Genomic DNA, 18,763 nt, shown 5'->3' with positions numbered 1-18,763 from the left:
ACAAGGGTGCTTATAGAAACACTGCCCATGCACCCGTACAGATGGTAAACCAGTGAAGCTGAAGTGCGCGGCCCCAGTGTTTATGTTGATGACGACGTTGTGGCTTCTTTGGCTCGCAGCACCGAAGCACCGGAGCCTCGGCGTCGGTGGCGTAACGTTGCCGGTTTAGCTCCGTTTCACGAATTAGCCGGCCACACGAGCCACCGGATCGGCCAGACATTGCCGCTTCGCTCCACATCCCATCCCCGATCTGCCGAGGCGTTGGCGCAACCGTAGAGAAAGACATCCGACAAGAGGGAACACTGCGAAAGACCCCAGCGGCCGAATTGACTGTAGCGCATCAAATGGATGGGATTAACTCCTTCCGGTTTCGGACGCGCGCGTTTTGTTGAACGCCGGCTGACACACGCTACGCCGGCTGCGCTACTGGGAACGTTTTTTTTTTTCTCTTGTGCTGGTGCTCAATCGCGCGCGGTCTTAGTGCGGAATCGTGTATTTAAATAAAATAATTGCGAGCGATGTTTACAAGCCTCTATCGAATCTGTGTCACGTGCAATTTTATAAAGGAGACGCGAAAGGTCTTGTAAATTAGGAATAGTTTATTTCGCTCTGTATAAACGGTCGTTCCGGGCTTCTTGTGCAGCAGCAAGTAAGCAGCAGGTAAGGAGCAGGTAAGCAGCAGTAGTTCACGTACGAAGCTCCACCGGACGGCATCAGCTGAAAAAGTAACATTCATGTGTCATTTTGGTATTAACACTTTCTAAGAATAATGCATGTAGTGGTGAAACGCGCGAATGTGTTGAATGGGCGACATTACACACAAAGTCAATTTGCTTCTACCTACATGGCGTCGAAAATACCCGACTGATTCCAAGGCGTACTATAAATTATGAAGACAACAAATTATTTCCAAGCTTTCCCCCATTCTCGGGCATTGTTTCCTGCGATTTAGGAGCACAAATGCATGGGCGACGACGCGTTTCCAAAACAACTTGGCCTCAACCGACGCGATAGTACGCTACATGCACAGAGGTGGCCAAAACACAGGCACTCAGCCAGACCATGTTAGACGCTCGCAGAATGCGTTCTACTCGCACTCAAGAGAAATGCATGGGTGCAAAGCTGTTTTCAGGCCTTCAGAAGACAGAATTCTCGAGTTCTTGGTTCTTGACAAGTTTTGACGCTTTCTCTGACCCCGGACATTATTGTAACTAATTTCGTTTCTTTTTGGGGCACTTTTCAAGCGCACTGGCCGCGCCCGGCGTTGTGGCGCAGTTAGCAAAAAGCAGCTCGACTGTGTGCCGCAGTTAGTTTCGCGTGTACTGAATCTTACTGGGACAAGTTCGTGACGCATTTTCTGACACCCAATATTATTGCAATTAGTTTTGTAACTTCTTGGGATACTTTTGACGCACACTCACCATGCCTGGGGTTGTGAAGCAGTTAGCAAAAAAAGCAAGTCTGCCGTGGTAACAGTTTCTCGTGTACTGAATCTTAGGGCGACAAGTTTGTGATGCTTTCTACGGCCCGACATCATATACCATCTTTCGGTAATAAAGCTGGTCGAAGACGCGACGAGATTGCCAAGAGTGATAACACTGGAGTGTGTTGCTTGCGCCTGTATGCGCCGGTATGCACAAAAGATAACGCCGAGCAGCTGAAGAACCAAGAACTCATAAATTCTGTCTTCTGAACGGCTGAAAACAGGCTTTGTAACCGCGCATTTGTCTTGATCACGAGTAGAAGGCTTTCCAAGGTGGATTTAGAGGGGTGGCGAAGGCTGGAGGGCCCAAAAGCGGTTCAGTGCGACTGCAGCATAGCCACAGGCTGGGGGGCAAAACACTCATAAAGAAATATAAAACTACAAATCGGAATACTATGCATGAATATAAAAGCAACAGATATTTTAGAATCTTGTTTTATGAAAGGGTAAATAATTTTATCAAAACCTTATGCAAAATTAATTTTACTACGCTCTTGGGCCGAACCTTATAACGGTTCGGTTTGGCCTCACCTGATTGGCCAGAATTTTGGTTACGTCACAGGTCGTCAGAGGCATCGGGGCGGTATCGCAATTTATAAATACGTCATGCATCTGTCAATCATCTTCAAAGCGAACCGGTTGTAGGAACCAGCGAAGGGCTAGTCCGGTTTGGGTTCCATTGCTGTGGCTTGGCTGTTGGCTTGGGACCCTGGCCGCGCGCGCCGGTCGCACTACCCCGGGGACACGGCGCGCGCGTGCGTTGGTTGCGTCGGAGGCTGTTACTTGCCTTCGTCGTCTGCTTGGCGTTGCTCTTTCGGTGTCGACCACGGCTGGAAGTGCGATACGCGTTCGAAGAAGTGACGGATAATGAGTAGCAGCGCCCTTGCCGGCATTCTAAGTAGACCTTTTGCAGGCTACGCTATCAAATGGAGGAGACTCGGGTGCAAGCGTGCCAGTGGTCATTCCACGCAGAGGAAGGATTATTGCGTGCTGAGGTTCATCGCCACTGGCTTGCTCCGAAAGGCCGAAAGGTCGGTCGGACGCGAAGAATTAATCGGAATGGCCAAGATCTCTGCTGCCGACACTGTCCACAATGTTGCTCTCGCAATTACCGTGTTGGCCGGTAGAAGGGCTGGGTCAGCTTTCCCGTGACCTCCACTTCAAAGGAAATGCCAAGAAGATATATGAATGCTGAGATCGAATTCGCAGTGCTATCGCCAGCGTGAACAGCTCGCCGATCGCCGTTCAGCAATCGTAAGGGTTTAACATAGGCTGGTCCAGCGATTCCTTCGTTAGGATGGTAAAACTATACTGTCCGGACGCGAAGATATTGTGATCTCTTATTTGGCTGCCCTCTTTTCTCTAGTTCGGTAGTGCCGCACTTTGTTCCTCAATTGCACGGCACAGCGCGCACCGTCAGCACCACGCTCTTCGATTTTACTTCGCGCAGGCAATGCAGGGCCCGTAATGTTTGATTTCAAGTTCCCTTGCTTCTATTACGCCACGCGCCGTGGGGCAGATCGCAGGGATAGCGACAGCGCGGCAGCGAGCGAATCATGTCCGAGCCGGTGACGAAGCGCGAAAAAAAGACAGAAAATTGATATAGTCGGTTAGTAAAAGTGTCCCTAAGAACCAGTTCACGGTTTTGTCGCGCTTGCTACTTAAGAAGTGCTGGCAGTGCGTTCCTGTTGCGTGCATCGTGCGAGCTCCTGGTAGCAGACGACATAGCGCTGCGCTCTGCCAACTAATTTACGCTTGCGATACCGCCTGTCGGCTGATAATGACAAAAGAATGACATTAATAAATTACTTCTGCATTGTGTAAACGGCCGGCACCACACGTTTATATTTCAGAACTTGGCGTATACTATTTAATTTATATTTAACATTTATTTAGCAAGCAGAAACATTCTGCAATTCCTCGATTGGCGCGTGATATAATGACGTACACTTCAGAGGTGGCACCCTCTCATCTATTGGTCGCGTGCTCCCCTTCTTCCACCACCGGCTTGTGAGTGGCACATCTAGTTACGCAAGCGGTGAAGCGAACGGTTCGTATTCCGAACCGTTATAAGATTCGGCTCCAGGTGTGTATGGAACGGGGCAGTGTATGGTGAAGCAGCAGGGCGCTGACGCCCGATTTGGCGAGCGCTTTGTCGGACAGACTGTCTCGGACCTCCTGCGCTCGTGCTAAGTCAGTCGTGGCGGATCATAGCTTTCTCGCGCCTTAGGGCGATGTACCTCGTAAATAACATCACAGATGTTTCTGTGGGAGCCGTAGCGAACGTAGTAGAGCCCGGGCAGCATAGATTGAAAATATAGAAGGCAGAGCACCTTAGCAATCGCGCTTAAATGCAAGTGGCTGAAAGGCCGCCGGTGACGATGACTGCTGACTCATCACCAGCACCGCAGGCGCGAGAAAGCCTGTCCGACGTACCTTCAGGGGCAAAGTTCTGACTGGTGTTGCAGAAGTCGCGAGGCGCGGTACTGCTGAACTTAGCATCACGAGTTGGCGGCTCGACGTAAGTATACTTATTCAATCGTGTTTTTTACTAATTATAACAACGTGTAATAATTCGCGTTATTGGTGGCGCCTCCAGAACAGCAAAGGGGCAATGGGGACACCAAAGCTAGAACCCGAACTGGTCCGTGGGTTGGCACTCGCCGAGACCTGCGCATGCCAGGGCTGTATAAGATCGGCTGTGCGCTCTCGCGGACAGGCAACGTTTTATGCGAACACTTCCTGACACGCTTCAGCCCCCGCGGCCCAAACCTGCGTGCCGCCGTGCTCCCCGCTTTGATCCCCCGCTAACGCTTGGGTGCCCGGGAGATCCTGCGCCGCCTGCTTTACTATAAGCTCAGGTGCTCTTCTGAGGCCTCCGTTTGCCGGTTACATGTGCCCTCTTGGAGCAGTGCCTGTAAAAAAATGCAATCTATGGGCGTCTTGCACTGGAGTTTCATAGAGTTACTGTATATTGTCACGTGGTGGTGATGTTGAACAACACAGTAGCCATACTGTGAAAGGCAAAACTAACTTTTATTGGGCGAACCTGTGCCACAGAAAAGGCTACACTTATAGCACAACGATAGCGGCGAACACGGTCGGCGATCGTCGAAAATCTCATCAGCGGGTCAAGCGCGTCGGCTTTCATACATCAGTCATCGAATATTGCAGAGTTATCGCTGGGACCCGCGTGCCTTCCACAAAGTTCTAGATGACTCGCCTCGCGCACACATGCAATCAGATTACAGAAGGTTCGGTCACAGACAACGGATGGAAGCATCGATAACATTGCAGAAACTTCCGATACATGCAGGCGCGTCCTGCGCTGTGCGTTAACATTTGTTAGGCGGTGAAATGTGCCGCCCGATAAAGACAAATAAGTACACGTGTCAATGCCCCCCTCTTAAAAAGCATCGACCGGATGCTGCAAACGAAACTAATAAAGAAAAACACCCGTAGCAGAGAAGAACAAAATAAGGAAGTTCGTCAGCGTCCGTAAAAGGGTTTAAGATGCACCACGTGGACCACTTCAGATCGTGCGCGGCGCCCCTGTGAATGCGAAATGCCGTCTGGCGCGACCCCATAATCCAGTGCGCCAATACGTCGAATGACCTTGTGGGGTCCGAAATAGCGTCAATAATTTCTCACTCAGTTCTCGTCGGCGTATCGGGGTCCAAACCCAAACACGGTCGCCGGGTTGATACTCGACGAAGCGTCGTCGGAGGTTGTAGTGTCGGCTGTCGGTACGCTGCTGGTTCTTGATCCGTATGCGGGTGAGCTGTCGGGATTCTTCGGCGCGCTGGAGGCAGGTAGCGACGTCAGGATTCTCTTCGTCAGTTACATGCGGCAGCACGGCGTCGAGCGTCGTCGTCGGGTTCCTGCCGTAAACCAGCTTAAACGGCGTGATCTGGGTTGTTTCTTGCATCTCCGTGTTGTAAGCGAAGGTTACATACGGCAGGACCGCGTCCCACGTCTTGTGCTCGACGTCGACGTAGTACATTGCTAGCATGTCGGCGAGAGTCTTGTTCAGGCGCTCCGTGAGACCATTCGTTTGTGGATGGTAGGCCGTTGTCCTCCTGTGGCTTGTCTGGCTGTATTGCAGAATTGCTTGGGTGAGCTCTGCTGTAAAAGCCGTTCCTCTGTCAGTGATGAGGAATTCTGGGGCACCTTGTCGCAGCAGGATGTTCTCGACGAAACATTTCGCCACTTCGGCTGCGCTGCCTTTTGGTAGAGCTTTAGTTTCAGCGAAGCGGGTGAGATAGTCCGTCGCCACGACGATCCACTGATTCCCGGATGTTGACGTCGGAAATGGCCCCAACAAATCCATCCCAATCTGCTGGAATGGTCGGCGAGGAGGTTCGATCGGCTGTAGTAATCCTGCTGGCCTTGTCGGTGGTGTCTTGCGTCACTGACAGTCTCGGCATGTCTTGACGTAACGGGCGGCGTCGGCGGTCAGACGCAAGACACCACCGACAAGGCCAGCAGGATTACTACAGCCGATTGAACCTCCTCGCCGACCATTGCAGCAAGTGTCACGTGGTGGTGACGTTGAAGAACACAGTAGCAATACTGTGAAAGACAAAACTAAGTTTTATTGGGCGAACCTGTGCCCACAAAAACAGGCTACACTTATAGCACAAAGATAGCGGCGAACACGGTCGGCGATCGTCGAAAATCTCATCAGCGGGTCAAGCGCGTCGGCTTTTATACATCAGTCGTCGCATATTCCAGAGTTATCGCTGGGACCCGCGTGCCTTCCCCAACGTTCTAGATTATTCGCGTCGCACACACATGCTATCAGATTACAGAAGATTCGGTCACAGACAGCGGACGGAAGCATCGATAACATTCCAGAAACTTCCGATACATGCAGGCGCGTCCTGCGCTGTGCTTTAACATTTATGAGACGGTGAAACGTGTCGCCCGATAAAGACAAACAAGTATTCGTGTCAATATGTTGTATATACAGTAACTCTAGAGTTTGATGTATAGTAGCGGCGCCTGGTGGCGGCAAGAAACGTTATCTGGGTAGTACCAGCTAGGGTAGTATTGAGCCCTGGCAGTGGCGAAGCATGTTTGTAGCCCAGGTTTTGCGTCGATTCGCACTTTTTTCTGCACTGTTGCGAGTGCGAAAAGGCTCGTCACTATTCACAGACCACGCCGCGAGCTAGCCGCAGCCTATAGTTTAACGAAAATGGACTCTCCGTGTGCCGTGGGACGTACAGGCAGGGGCGGAATCTTATAACGGTTCGGCTGGGGAGCCGTTCGTTTGTCCTCACCTGACTGGCCAAAATTTTGGTTACGTCACAGGTCGTCAGAGGCAGCGGGGCGGTATGGCAATTTATGAATACGTCATGCATCTGTCAATCATCTTTAAAGCGAACCGGTCGTAGGAACCGGTGAAGGAATAGTCCGCTTTGGCTTCCGTTGCTGTGGCTTGGCTGTTGGCTTGAGACCCTGGCCGCGCGAGCCGGTCGCGCATCCCCACTCGTTGGTTGCTTCGGAGGCTATTGCTTGCCTTCGTCGTCTGCTTGGCGTTGCTCTTTCGGTGTCGACCACGGCTGGAAGTGTGATACGCGTTCGAAGAAGGGACGGATAATGAGTTGCACCGGCCTTGCCTGCTAAGTAGACCTTTTTGAGGCTACGCTATCAAATGGAGGAGACTCGGGTGCAAGCGTACCAGTAGTCATTCCACGCAGAGGAAGGAATATAGCGCGCTGCGGTTCATCGCCACTGGCCTGCAGTCATCGGAATGCAAGAATTCATCGGAATGGCCCAGATTTCTGCTGCCGACACTGTCCACAAAGTTGCTCTCGCAATTACTGTGTTGGCCGGTAGAAGGGCTGGGTCAGCTCTCCCGTGACCTCCGCTTCAAAGCCGATGAAAAGGAGATATTTGCATGGTGAGATCGAATTCCCAGTGCTATCGCCAGCGTGAATAGCTCGCAGATCGCCGTTCAGCAATCAGAAGGGTTCAACCTAGTTTTGTTCAGCGCTTCCTTCATTCGGCTGTTAAAACTATACAATCAGGATGGGAAGTCATTGTGAAGATCTCTTATTTGGCTGCCCTCTGTTCTCTAGTTCGGGAGTGCCGCACTTTGTTCGTCAATTTCACAACACACCGCGCACCGTCAGCACCACGCTCTTCGATTTTGCTTCGCGCAGGCAATGTAGGGCCCGTATATTGTGATGTTCGATTGCAAGTTCCATTGCTTCTATCACGTGACGCACCGTTGTGCAGATCGCAGGGATAGCGGCAGCGCGGTGGCGAGTACGTCATGTCCGAGACGATGACGAAGGGCGAAAAAAAAAAGGAAAATTGATATAGTCGGCTAGTAAAGGTGTCCCTAAGAACCAGTTCACTGTTTTGTCGCGCTCGCCACTTAAGAAGTGCTGGCAGTGCGTTCCTGTTGCGTGCATCGTGCGAGCTCCTGGTAGCAGACGACATTGTGCTGCGCTCTGCCAACTGATTTACGCTTGCGATACCGCCTGTCGGCTGAGAATGAAAAAGAATGACATTAATAAATTACTTCTGCATTGTGTAAACGGCCGGCACAACACGTTTATACTTCAGAACTTGCCGTATAATATTCAATATATATTTAACATTTATTAAAAAGCAGAAACATTCTGCAATTTCTCGGTTAGCTCACCATATAATGACGTACACTTCAGAGGTGGCACCCCCTCATCTATTGGTCGCGTGTTCCCCTTCTTCCACCACCGCTTGGGAGTGGCACATCTAGTGAAGTAAGCGCTGGAGCGAATGGGTCGTATTCCGAACCGTTATAAGATTCGGCCCCTTGTGTCGCCTCCTGTTTATGAGTGTGTCGTGCATTGGCAGCGCGACATTGCAGGCCTTTTTTCGGTTTCCGGCCAGATTGGCGGGAGCTTAGAAAGCGATTTCTTATCGCCAGCCATCTACAACGGCGCGCCTGGGAACGTGTATAAATGGAGCTCACCGGTCTCAAAGTGCCCCTTTTGCGAAGTTTTTGTCGTCTTTGCTCGTCGCTCCTCTGTCACCGTTTGGTAAGATTTGCACACCGCTGCAGCAGATTTCTTGATCCTGTCGTTTCCTTCGGCGTGTGGCCGGTGCGAAGTCTTTTTCCATTGTTGTATCACGGTTTACGCTGTTCGTTTGAAGCGCTTAGCGCTTCATTTCAAGATGAGCTTGAGACATGTGAAGAAACCATTGAAGAAACGATGTTCCGTGGCGCATTGCGACAACGTGAACTGTAGCGTCGGTGTTTCACTACATCGCTTTGTCCTGGACTTTCACAAATGAGCTCGTCAGAGTCGTCCGCTTTAGGTATGCGGAATAGCCTCCGATATGCTTTTGTCGAGCTGCTCGTGCCTGTTTCATAGCTGTAGCCATTTCGTGCGTACTTGGCTTCATGTTTTCGGATATATTTATGTGAACAGCAGGGCACACACTGGCAGTCCTAAGGTGTCCGTAAGAGGCCTACCATCTGTTTTATTTATAGTGAGTTTCGTGCAGCCCACTGTCCCCAACGTGAACTTGATACCGGGCTCTCAAGAGCAACCAGGTGCCTTCTACTGACCGCAAAGGCCAATTTAGAACCAACCGTTGTGCCTGACAGCTCTGAGCACGTCATTATTTGATTTTCAAATACCGTGAAGCCAATTTGTGAATCCCCTCGCAACCGGCAGTATCGAAATTCAGCCACGTGTATGTGCGCGGCATTGAGGGTGCCTCGACTGAATACGCTTAGCAGGAGTATTACCTACCTTCTACATGTACATGACCGTCAAGGTAATTTTAAAGGCACTTCGCTGCTTCGCTGTCGTGACTCTTTGAGCATATAAAAGCAGCTAGCTGTGTAGCATGAGGAAGAGCATAACCGCACTTTGAGGAGCAGAGGCTTGGCGCCAGAATTTGCTGCCATAGTTCGGATATAATGTACTGCAGTTAGCAGTGAAAGGAATCATGGTGTTTGGAGAACTTGGTATTCATTTCTGTGCAGTTATATAACGTGCATGTTGCATTATGTCCAGGTGCAAAACCTGGGTGCAGTGGTGCTGCAACGTCAACCTGGAGAAGCAGGCGCTATGGCAGCTGCGAGACCTGAGGGTTTGTTCCAAGCACTTCGAACCGTCTGCGTATCTGCGGTCCGAATGGCTGCGCCACGATGCTTTGCCTACTCGAGGAGCCATTGACGGTATATTTTTTTTAAATCAAACCTTTAAGATATACGCCGCTCTTGAAATGCCTACTTATGTCAAGAAATTAGATTTTTTACTTTGTTTTATGCCTGTAAAAGCTCCAGCACCTTTTCTAAAAAGAATAATGTACAAAATATTTCGGAATGTGTGCCTAACAAATCCCGGTGGTGAACAGAATTTTATTTCATTAGATAAGCATTTTTCAAGAGTAATGTCATAGCTTAACCGCTGCTGTGGAAGGTATAGCTGTTTGGAAATTATTAGCTTAACCGCTGCTGTGGAAGGTATAGCTGTTTGGAAATTAAAGTACCGAATTCTCTTTTTATTTTCTCGTAATAATTTTGCCGTTTCAGACACCTCAGGCGAACGCAGCAGCCACGTGGACTGTGCACCATCTTCGAGCGAAACTTCGGCATCAGTGCGCCATACTGGAGAACCAGGTGAGCAAGGTTGCATGCATACTGGCATACATCTTTCACAAACAGTGTTGACTGAAATCCAATTGGACTGCTTCCTGTGATAGCTGCTGTCTCCGCTGAACCTGTTGCCAAGGGGTACATCCACAGGCAGTCATCCCAGTCGCTGCAACTCTTCCAAGAAGGTGAGTGTTATTTGGAATCTGGTAGAACAGCCCGATAGGTATGGCTAAGAAATATGCTACAATTACTTGACTCTGGGCTGTGTAGAATGAGATGGTGCCAGTTCTACGGCGAACGAAGCTCGTTCCCATGCCAGTGGCTTGATGATGGTTCAGTGTAAGTGTTAATTCAGCTTGTGGGGCTTAGTTATTTGTTGGGTTTCTGACTTTACATTCAGAACTGTGGTGTCACTAAATTTTGTTGTCTCTATCCTGTGGTCTCAGCTGACCACACGTATGCGCAACCAAGCTCTGAAGCAAGCATTTCATCTGTGGAACCTGACACGGCAGTAAAGGTCACAGCACTGTCAGCGAGTGCTGATCTGCCACCAGGAGCTCCGCTCAGCACTTGGCCTCTTTCTTATGAAGGTTAGTGATTTTGAAACACTTTCACAATATTGCGCACTTTTTAGTGCTGCAAAATTACATGGAGCTATGACTAAACCAGACGCAGCCATTTATTGCTCTTCTGCCGATGCTCTACCCTTGAGGATCTTTCGCCAGCCCCATCAACGAAAGGCGGCCTCTTCAGACACTTCGAGCCAAGCTCAGGTAGCTCCGTGGCCGCAACAAGAGGCTACAAGGACTGCTGCTTCAACGCCATCACATGAAGACCACTGCCGAACTGGTAGAGAGTCTGCATGAGCATTCAACTCCAGCTGTTGCTGCTTTTGTCGAAACTCAACTGAGGATGCGTAATGTCAGCTGTTTTGGCCATTTATGGGGCAGCCAAAACAAAGCCTTTGCTTGAGGCTTATACTTCCACATTCCAAAAGGTTATATATTGCTACGGAACAGTGTTTACAATGACGACGAGGCGAGCAGTGAGAAGACGACGACGACGATTAAAGGCTAGCGCGGGCTGTTGCCTCTTGGCCAAGTGCGGCGTATTCCTTTGTAAATATACTTGTATATAGCTTTACGTCTGCGTCTTCCTATGTAACACATCTGGTGGAGGTGGACGTTCCCTGCACCTCGTCACGGAGCTTCGCAGTGGACGGTACGTCGAGCCTTCCTTCATGGCCCCCGGCGACGACAACTCGACTCCGCCAGCTCCGACACCTGCTGCCACTTCGACGACCTACATCACTCTCACCGGTCCCCGTGATCCTGGCGTTTTCTCGGGCAAAGATGGGGAAGACATGGATGACTGGATTAGCCTGTACGAACACGTCAGCCGCAATAACTGGTGGGACCCTACTATCATGCTCGCCAACGTAGTCTTTTACCTCGGTGGCACACCTCGAGTTTGGTTTCGGACGCACGAAGATGAGCTCGCCAGTTGGGATTCGCTCAAGCAAAAGCTCCCTGACTTGCTCGGCAACCCCTACGGTCACCAACTTGCCGCGCAGAAGGCGCTTTCCGGCCGTGTGCAGACGTCAACAGAGCCCTATGGCACGTACGTTCAGGACGTCTTGGCTCTGTGCCGCAAGGTTGACGCACACATGTAGTCTGACAAGGTCTCCCACAACCTCAAAGGCATTGCCGATGACGCCTTCAACTTGCTCGTTTTCAACAATGTGGCGACGGTGGATGCAGTTAAAAAGAGTGCCGCCGCCTGGAACTCGCTAAAAGCCGACGTATTGACCAGCAGTTTGCCCGTCTGCCCAACAACCCAGTGACATCTTCCTGTGCCAACGCTCCTCGTCCCAACAACACTGGCGATGTTACCAGGATCGTCCGGCGTGGGATCGAGGCCGCCTATCCGACTGCCTTCGACTCCAGCCTCTCCAACGCACCTGCAGTCACGGTTTCCCTGATCCAGGTAGTTGTCCGCCAGGAATTCGCAAACATGGGTCTTCCCACCATCTGCTCGGCCCATCGCCCTGATAACCAACCGGCTTCATCGATTCCGCCCCGTCCGGCATCTTATTACCCACCACGTATCCGCAACCCATCTGAATGGCGCACTGCTGGCGACAAGCCCATTTGTTTTCACTGCCGTCGAATCGGGCACATTTGTCGGCACTGTCGCAGTCACTGGAGTTCCCCGACCCGATCTACTTATACTGACTATTCTCGCCCTTCAGGTGACCCTTCTCGTCCCTATATCGCACGCTCCAATAATGCTGCCACTGATTCTCCTGCGCCGAACCGCCCCTATTCTCGTTCGCCTTCGCCCCAACGACGACAATCTCGCTCTCCCCAGCCCCGTCGCTCTTTTTCGCCGACTCCCTTCGGACGCCGCTCCCAGCTGGAAAACTAGACGATGCAGCGTTTTGAGGTGACGCTGCATTGCTCCATACTCCGCCAAATCCTCCACTGACGTTGCCCACTCATCTTAACCTTCTTGACGTGCAAGTCGACGGTGTTTCTGTGTCTGCTCTTATAGACACTGTGGCGCATTTGTCGGTAATGAGCGCTGACCTTCGCAACCGCCTGAAGAAAATAATCACGCCCGCCACGATGCCTGTTGTCCGTGTCGCCGATGGCGGAACAGCCCCTGTAATTGGTATGTGTGCCGCCCGCGTCTCCTTCGCCGATCGCTCCACTGTCGTGCTACTTACAGTCATCGCCCACTGTCCCCAAGACATCATACTCGGCTTAAACTTCCTCTCCGCGCATTCTGCTCTCATCGATTGCTCCGCCAGTACTCTCCGAATTGACCTGCCCGTTCTGGATCCCGCTGAACCACACCCCAGTCGCCTCAATTCCGTCGACTTCGTTCGCTTGCCACCTTCGGCACTGACTTACGTTGACTTAGTGTCATCCCCACCAGTGCGCGACGGTCACTACATCGCGGCTCCTATGCAAGGCGTTCTACTTACATACGGGATCACAGTACCTCATGCAGTTTTATCTATCACGGCGAATTGCGTCTGCCTGCCAGGGGTCAATTTTGGCTTGACAAAACAAGTGCTTCCACGCGGGATGTCTCTGGCCCAGCTTTGATCATTCGAGGATCACTCAGTAGCATCTATTGCAGTAGACGACAATTCAGCTGATCCTCCTCTACCATCGCAGTCGGCAACTTGTACCATCGCCGAGTTACAGAAAATGATTGCGCCCGACATGCCGTCCGAGCCCGCTCGTGAGCTCTACTGCGTTCTGGTTTCCTACCACGATATTTTTTACTTTAACGATCGTCCTTTAGCCCAAACTACAGCTGTTAAACATTGCATTAATACCGGCGATGCCCCTCCTATTCATCGCCGCCCGTATCAAGTGTCACCGGCTGAGCGACAAGTTATTCACGCAGAAGTTCGCCAAATGCTTTCCGAGAACATTATTGAACTGTCATGTAGTCCATGGGCGTCACCTGTTGTAGTGGTAAAAAGAAGGATGGCTCATGGCGCTTTTGCGTGGATTATCGGCACCTTAACATAGTTACCAAAAAGGGCGTGTATCCCCTACCTCGGATTGATGACGCCCTTGACTGCCTCCACGGTGCTCGCTACTTCTCCTCTATTGACCTTCGCTCCGGCTACTGGCAGATTGCCGTGGACGATCTCGACCACGAGAAGACTGCTTTTTTTAACACCAGACGGTCTTTATCAATTCAAAGTGATGCCATTCGGTCTATGTAACGCTCCTGCCACTTTTGAACGCATGATGGACTCCCTTCTTCACGGTTTCAAATGGTCCACGTGCCTGTGCTACTTGGACGACGTTATAGTATTCTCCCCAAGGTTCGCTACGCACCTCGAGTGCCTCTCAGCAGTCCTGGACGTTTTTCGTCGAGCCGGTCTGCAACTCAACGCATCGAAGTGCCATTTCGGCCGTGGCCAGATTACCGTCAAGATCCATGCTGTTACGCACTTCCCTGTTCCGAAGTGTGTCAAGGATGTTCGCAGCTTCATCGGGCTTTGTTCGTACTTCCGCCCTTTCGTGAAAAATGTTTCGGCCATAGCACGACCACTAACCGAGCTTTTGAAAAAAGACGCCCCTTTCCAGTGGGGCGATAACAAGGCCTCTGCATACTCGCATCTAATCAACCTTTTCACAACGCCTCCCGTTCTGGCCCATTTCGATCCTTTTGCACCTACCGAAGTCCGTACCAATGCCAGCGGTGACGGAATTGGCGCAGTACTGGCCCAACGCCAGCGTGGCAACGACCGTGTTATCGCCTACGCCAGCAGGCTCCTCTCACCCTCGGAGCGCAGCTATTCCATCACTAAGCGTGAGTGTCTGGCCCTAGTTTGGGTGGTTGCGAAGTTCCGCCCATACTTATATGGCCGACCCTTTTCCGTTGTCACAGATCATCACGCGCTTTGCTGGTTATGCTCACTGAAAGATTCTGCAGGAAGACTTGGTCGCTGGGCCTTACGCCTCCAAGAATATTCGTATACTGTCACCTACAAATATGGCCGACTACACAAGGCCGCTGACTGCCTGTCTCGCTGCCCGGTAGACGAGCCTCACGACTCCGATAGTAGTACCGCCAACGGCATTTTCTCTGTGTCTGCCTTCGCTAACATCGCCGATGACCAGTACCAAGACCTATCGCTGCGAGTACTCATCAAGCGTCTGCGCTCTACACCTACCGACACATCCGTTCGCCGATATGTCCTTCAGGGCGGCATTCTGTACAGAAGGAACTTCCTCCCTGACGGATCTGATCTTCTTGTTGTGCCAAAACATCTACGACAGACTGTGCTCTTTGAGATGCATGACGCACCCAATGCAGGACATCTTGGGGTAACCCGCACGGACGACCGCGTCCGCCGCCGCTTCTGTTGGCCTGGTCTCGCTTGCTCTGTCCGACGATATGTTGCTGCCTGTGATCCCTGCCAGCGTCGGAAAACACCTCAGGTGCTACTTTCCGGTCATCTCCAGCCGATCACCGTCCCTGTGGAACCGTTCTTTCGTGTTGGATTAGACCTCCTCGGTCCCTTTCCCACGTCATCTTCTGGGAACAAATGGGTAGCCGTCACAACTGATTACGCCACCCGATATGGTATCACGTGGGCTCTCCCTACCAGTGGCGCCACTGACGTCGCGGACATTCTCTTGCGCGACATTATCTTACTTCATGACGCCCCACGACAGCTGTTTACTGACCATGATCGTAACTTCCTCTCGAAAATTATCGCCAACATTGTGCGCTCCTGCTCCACTCAACACAAGCTGACTACCTCATACCATCCTCAAACCATTGGCATGACAGAGCGGTTGAACCGTACTCTTACCGATATGCTCTCCAAGTACGTTTCCAAGGACCACCCCGACTAGGACGTTGCCCTTCCTTACGTCACATTTGCGTACAATTCTTCCCGGCACGACACCGCCGGATTTTCTCCATTTTACCTACTGTACGGTCGCGAACCGACCGTGCCCCTTGTCACGGCACTTCCTCCTGCTGCGATCTCAACAAGCGAGTATGCGCGCTACGCCATCGCCCTCGCCGACCATGCACGCCAGCTTGCCCGTGCTTGACTTACGGCCTCGCAAACCACTCAGCAGCGTCAGTACAACGCCCGCCACCGTGACCTACAGTTTTCGCCTGGTGCGGTCGTGATCCTGTGGTCGCCTCTCGTCACGTCGGACTTTCAGAAAAGCTTCTTTCGCGATACACAGGGCCCTGCCGCGTGCTGCGCCAGGTGACGCCTGTGACGTAAGAAATTGCCCCTGTGTGTTCAACCTCATCCTCTACTCTGGCATCTAGTGATGTCGTGCACGTCAGTAGGCTCAAGGCCTACTACACTGCTTCCGAGTCCGGCCATTAGTCGGTCTGGGATGGCGCTTTTGCCGCCGGGGTAGTGCTAGGGAACAGTGTTTACGGCGATTAGAGGCTAGCGCGGGCTGTTGCCTCTTGGCCAAGTGCAGCGTATCTGCTTCTTGGCCAAGAGCGTAGCTTTTCGTCTGCGTCTTCCTACGTAACAGTATTGTAGGACACTCCTAAGACTTCCATATGTTAGATCTCTGTAGCTGTGGCTTGCACGCCTACCGCTGAGGGTTGGGTTTTACCCTGAAGTTTCTGATTTGATCAGTAAATGAGCAGCGTCTTTTCTAAGGCAAGACGGGGCTTGCACTATACTTTTTGATTAGATGCATGTCGCAAAGGAGCTGTCATATAACCCAGTGTCCGACAGATTTGAAGAACTTGAAGAGTACAGTGCAGTACAAGGTCCAAATTTCGCAAAGAAGGGCCTTGTGCTCATGTCCAAAGGAATATGCACGCCGTGGAAGCAGCCTCTTGGCTATTTCTTTGCAGATAAGGGAGCACCTGCGACTGTTCTGCATGACCTTCTTTTCAAATGCCACAAAATGTTGGTTAGAGCTGGATTGCAGCCTGTGGCTGTGGTTTGCGATCAGGGGAACCAAAATCTTTCTTTCTGTAACCCGTGAAAAGCCGTATTTAAGTGTGAATGGTGGACCACTTCTCTTCATTTTTGATCCACCACATTTGTTCAATTGTTTACGTAATATGGTGTTCGAATGCGACTTCAGGGTAGGCAGTGACACAATTATAAGCTCGTACACACGACAGGATTTTGAAAGGGATCTAGAAATGCAAATTGGGTCCATTCCCAAGCTGAGTGCCCGTCACTTCAATTTTACTTTTGCTTCCAAGATCTCGGTGAAACTCGCAGCACAAGTATTTAGCAGTCATTGGGCTGCTGCACTCTGCACGCAAGTAACATTCCAGCAAATGCCAGCAGAGGCTGTCCACACGGCCAGATTTATTGAGAGAAGCGACAGGTTCTTTGGAAGTATAAATACTGGGGAAAGTCTCCGTATGCATCCGCATGTGTGCAGGATCTGTGCATAAAGAGTTTTTGGGGGAGTGCATTGCAGTTTTCGAGAATATCAAAGTTTTAGGCTGTGCACGGGAGCCTCTTCGCATCCGTGGCTCCTGCCAAACTATGAGGGCTCTGCTGTTATTATGGAAACACCTGGCATCTCGCTATGGTTTGTCATACCTCTTTACCAGACACCTGCACCAGGATGCGCTTGAAAACAGCTTTGTAATAGTTAGGTCAAAATCTGGAACGAACAGCAACTTGTCTTGCCAGTAGTTTCAGGTGGCATTTAGACATCTCTTAGTTAGCAACCTTTTCAAACTGTCGGAAAGCAGCAACTGTGCTGAAGACATGTCTAGTCTTCTAGTCACTCTCCCAGCTTTTTTTCTAAATTTGCTCCTTCTCTCTGTACACCTACCACATCTTTGCCTGTTGCAGTAGAAGTTCTGCCTTACGATTATATATCTCCAATGGTAGAGAACAACCTTCTATTTTGCGGGCTCACTGGCGTATAAGTTTATGAATGGCCACAGGTGTGCTACAGGGTCGCATAAGGGAGTTGTGGCAAGAGAACGCAGCCTTTACCAATAAAAGCCAAGTTCTCCTGTACTTGAGCGTGAAAAAACCTGGAGAAGGTGACTTTGGGAGCCTGTCTGTTCCTGCACCCTGCTTTGTAGCATTCATGAATGCTTGCGAGAAGCTTTCTTTCGCATCTTCCTCTGATATTGTGGGAAAAGAACATGTAAGGCATGATCTGTGCTTGTTGCTTCATGCCAAGGTAGAAAAATCGCTATCTGTGTGTGGGGACGATGCTTAGGATGGTTTGCTGAGGCAGGGTGAAGCTGCATTAGCTTGCGCACAGAAAAATCTTGAACTCCACAGTGAAACCACCAAACGGAAAGCTACGAAGGTGCAACAGATCTGTTTAGTCTGGTTTAAGGGCTGCAAATGGTTTTTCTGGTTCACAGCCTGGCTATACTCAATTTTTTTTTCTTGTGTATTTTGCTTTGATAGGCCGTGACATGGTTGTTCACAGGGGCATTGGTTTAAAAAGGCGGCATCTTTCATGCTTTATTCCACTATGTCACTCTTTCACGGTACCTTTATGCAATGTATAGTCTTTTCAAGAGTCCCCTGTGAACTTATGCACCATTGTCGTATAAAACTCCATTGCGATAAATCGAATGCCTCTCAAAGGAGACCCTCCTGGCAATGTATTCAACTGGTTTCCGTGATGTTGGGGGTCGATCTTTCCACTTTCGCGCCCCCTGTGGTTTCGTTCTGACAGGTATAACTGAATCAACCGCGTCTTCACAACTACCACTCAGCACCATTGGCTACAAAGCCACCTTTGAACAGACTTGCTGCGTCACCTTCGAGTTTTTAGCAGGATCTTTTGCAGCACAACGAGATGACAGAAAAAAACGCAGAACAGCGCTTGAGCTTTATCTGGCTATATTGTAACGTACAGTACGGTGACATATGCTTTACTACCATGTGAATGTCCTTGCATTTCACTGTAAGGTGAACTCGTGTATGCTTTTGGCAACAGCCACCGGGCAGGAAAAAACCACCTGCTTACATTTAGTGAGAAAGATATAGAAACACTTTCGTTTATCACCACGCTTGTGCTGTAAAGTGTAATAAGAACGGCCGTACTACGTTTCTTTTTATTAGTTTTGCGGCAATATACGTAGCGAAGGCATAGATTAACACTCCAGTACTCGCCGCCAGCCATTTGATCTCACTTTTGAATCTCGCATAATTATAGGGA

The 18,763-nt window shown here is 50.6% G+C and overlaps 1 protein-coding gene across 1 annotated transcript in view; it reads left to right on the top strand.

Moving 5' to 3' along the window:
* The first annotated feature begins 10,232 nt into the window (after positions 1-10,232).
* The window catches only part of LOC142565794 (neuropeptide F receptor-like), a 717,880-nt gene continuing 709,349 nt past the window's right edge, over positions 10,233-18,763 (top strand). Inside the window, exon 1 of the mRNA XM_075676329.1 lies at positions 10,233-10,270. The gene's annotated coding sequence lies outside the window, so the exon portion shown is untranslated. The remainder of the gene's footprint in view (positions 10,271-18,763) is intronic.

Source organism: Dermacentor variabilis, unplaced genomic scaffold, assembly GCF_050947875.1.
Source record: "Dermacentor variabilis isolate Ectoservices unplaced genomic scaffold, ASM5094787v1 scaffold_12, whole genome shotgun sequence".
NCBI lineage: Eukaryota > Metazoa > Arthropoda > Arachnida > Ixodida > Ixodidae > Dermacentor > Dermacentor variabilis.
The sequence above is the reverse complement of the archived record's forward strand: the minus strand, read 5'-3'. Positions and strand labels throughout refer to the sequence as shown.